This window comes from Arachis hypogaea, chromosome 7 (assembly GCF_003086295.3).
Source record: "Arachis hypogaea cultivar Tifrunner chromosome 7, arahy.Tifrunner.gnm2.J5K5, whole genome shotgun sequence".
NCBI classification, from domain to species: domain Eukaryota; kingdom Viridiplantae; phylum Streptophyta; class Magnoliopsida; order Fabales; family Fabaceae; genus Arachis; species Arachis hypogaea.
The window spans coordinates 17,884,658-17,888,632 of NC_092042.1; positions in this window are offsets into that span (position 1 = coordinate 17,884,658).

Below are 3,975 nucleotides of genomic sequence, written 5' to 3' on the forward strand. Positions count from 1 at the left end.
AATCAACACAAATGATGATGTAACATTTTGAAAAATTTGTTTTTCTTTACTTAAAATTGAACTTTTTTTCTGGTCTGAATATATTTTGATGAACAAAAAGTAAATTTTAGTGTATTCTCTAAGATCTATACGAATGTACCCACACTACTTATAAAAAAAAAGACAATAAAACACCACAAAAGAAGGAAAAAAATATCATATAAAAATATTAAAAGAAAAAAAAACAGAAACTAAAACAAACTAAAAGATAAAATAGAATTGACAAATTCTGTTTTGTTGGAAGTCTCATTGTCTTTTAAGAATACTTGTCAAGATTATTTAATTTTTTTTATTATTATCTTTTTCAAGTATATTAACTAAATTTATTGTGTAAAACTAAGAAATATTAGTAATTTTTAAATTATTTTTACTTATAAAACTTAAATAGATGATATATTAAAAATAATTGATAGAGAAACTAACCAATCACATAAAGTTAAATATCAATAACTGAAAAAAGTTTTTTTTATTGAAGATCTCGTAATTCTTCGAAAAAATTATCAGACACACCCAGGGATAGATATAAGGGGGACTAGTGGAGGCTTCGACCCCAACTTTTTTTAAAAAAATTAATAATAATAAGTTATTATGTATAATTTAATTTTAAAAAAATTATTTAGTATTTCGTTTAGTGTAAATAAAAATCTAATCCAATTTAAATATTAATAATTTCTAATATTTAAAAAGAAATAATAATATTAAAAAAGTTTGAAAAAGATATTATTACTAATATTTTTTAATTAAATAAAAATTTTAAAATTTTATAAACTGAATTCTTTTTCTTTTTGTGACCATCTTTTTTTATTCATTTGGTATTAATTCTCACTGTTTCAACTGTAATAACTAAGAGATCTTTTTCAATTATAAATATTGCAAAAAATAACTCAGAAATAAAATGAAAAATAAATTTCTTACTAATTGTCTTTTAATTATATTAAAAAGAAAATTGCTGAAAAATTTGACACAAATTCTATTATTAATGAATTTTTCCCAGCCCAGCTCCGAACACTTTAGGGGCTAATTTGGTGTGATTTCATCGGATTTAGGGTCGGGTAAGCGTCTCAAAAATAGACACGATCATTGTTTCGGGTCGGGTCCGGTCCATGGCTCGGGTCACCTGAAATCGGCCCAGTGGCCCGGTCATCATACACAATTAATATTTTGTGTATTAGTGATGGATGATGGCTATTCTTATATGAAATTAAGTATTATAAACCTTAATATTTTGTGTTATTAGTTATTATAAGACTATAAGTTAATGTTTTATATTTAAAATGCATAAGATTTTAAACTAATTAATGCATAATATTGTGTTATTTATATTGATTTAAATATTTACTGTTATTAGACAATATTAGTATTGATTATGGTTATGCTTTAATTTTAGAGAAAAGTTAGTTCTTGTTATATTTTTTTAAGTGAATTTTACCATGTCAAATAATGATTGGAATCTTGGAAATTTGAATATTTTCACAGGCTAGCTTATAAAAATGTATCAAGGTAATGTATGTTAACAACCCGATTTTCACCCGATTTTTACTCGGTATAATTGTGGCTCGAAAGTGTATAGGTTTCATCAGATTTAGAGTCGAATTCGAGTCTAATAAATAGACCCAATATATATTTCAGCGAACTTAGATCACATCAAATCGAATTTCACCCGATCCATACACACCCAATTTCAATATATGAATGTAAGGCATACTGAGGCGGAAAGGCATGAAAGAAGTATGGATGATTTTTTATTTTTTATTTTTTTATTATTATTTAATGTATATGAAAAATTAAGAATAATAAAATATTCAATTAAAAGGAGATGAACTTTGAGAGAATGAAGCAAGAAGTGATGTACTATGGAAAAGGAATCAAAATAGAATAGTTCAACAGCATTGAATAAATTGGATTGGGGTCGAGAATTCCCTTGAATAAAGTAAGTGTGTATGTTTATATTGAATGATTGTAAATCTGATATAATTTTTTGTTGTTGGTTTTATTTTTTGTGTTTTGATTCGTTGGTAACTCCTTTCATGTATTGGACAGGAGTTTTTGCTTAGTTTTGTAACCAAGCCACCCACCACTTGCGTGGGGTGACACAGGACTAAAAGAAAATTAGTAGTATGAATAAAAATATATACTAAAATAAATTTAGTAATATAATTTACAATTAGGATTATGTATAAGTATAAAAAATAATAATTTTATTTATATTTAGAATAATTATGTATAAGTGTTAAAATAAAAAATATTAATTAAAATTCAATTAGGGAGTCAACTCTAAATTATAAACTTTTAATTCAAAATTATAATTTTTTAAAAAATAACAATTTTTTAGAATAAAAAAAGAAAAATTAGTTAATGTTAGACAACTAAAAATTAATTTTTTATATTTTTTATTATTTAACAGATAGATAATATTTTTTCTTATCTCAATCAATTTTTGAAAAAATATATTGATAATTTTATTTATGTTTAAAAAACTAAGCTTTAATTTGGTAATTAATTAATTGGTTAGTTTTAGAAATAACATTATTACTACTTTTTTTAAATTTTGATACTAAGTCAAATTTAATAAAATATATAGTTTTGCATATTGAACTTAATAAATTTTTTTTATATAATTCTCAAAAAAATTATTTATAATTTATTGTTGGGACAAAAATAATATAACAATAGAGACAAATATATTCAATTATTATATATAATTACTAATAGTTTTTAAAATTCTAGCGGGAATAAGTGTCTCTTCTTTTCTTAATCAGGGTCCATCCCTGCTCACGTCCTTATTTTAGGAAGATGTTAATATTTGAATTTTATATATATATCAAGAATACTTTCTAATTATTCTATTAATTTTTATATTTTTGCGTCCTAATTATTTTTTAAAATAAAAGTTTTGTAATTATTGATGTTATTTACTTGGATTTAATTTTTATATACCGTTAATATTAAAAAAAGACATATATTTTTATTTATGTATTATAATATCAATTAAAATAATTACTTTTCACACTTATCACATATGTAATAGTTTAAGAAAAAGAATATAATTGTGTAAAGAACTTTTTAATATTAATGTATTAAAATTAAATTATTTTTAATTTGTATAATAAATTTTAATTAACTAGGTGATAATTAGTAGGTATGCCAATTATAATAAATTCTTTCATTAAATTGTAAGGTATGCCAATTATAATGATTATCCTTTAGTCATAATTTTATTGTGGTTGACAATGACATGCACTTCAATCATGCTTCTATAGGTTTTAAGATTGGAGATTAGAAGTTTTAGATGTTATGGATGAAAAAAGGTCTTTTTCTGGTAATAATGGATAATGAATTTTATGTAGTATCAAATTTTTGTGATGTCAATAGGTCCCATTGTTTTTGACCCCCCAAAAAAAAGGCTTTTTGTTGGCCAGAGAAAAACAAAAGATTCACACGCCTTTTTTCTTCTATCTTGAAAAAGAAATTTAATGCAAGTCCAAAACAAAAAAAAGAAAAGAAAAAGAAATTTAATGCTATATTTTTTGTAGGGAATTAATTTAGATGCAGTCCTACCATTTATTTTAAATATCATTCTAGTATACTTATACTATTGTCTACAGTGATTATAGTATTTTAAAAAATATTGTTAAAATTAAAATAATATTTTTTATTATTTAACAATGTTTTTAAAAAATATTACTAAAAGAAATATTACCAAAATATTAAAAAATATATAATTTTAATTTTAACAATATTTACATAATTACTGTAATTATCATAAATATAAAAATACTAGAATCCACCTTATTTTAAACAACATTCATGATGTTATTATTTATAAAATTAAATGGTTTGTACTTTGGAGCCATTTTCTTTTCTTAATAGTCCCTCCTCCTCAAATTAATCGTCTTTTTTAACATTTTGAGATTAATTTAAAATGGAATTATTAAT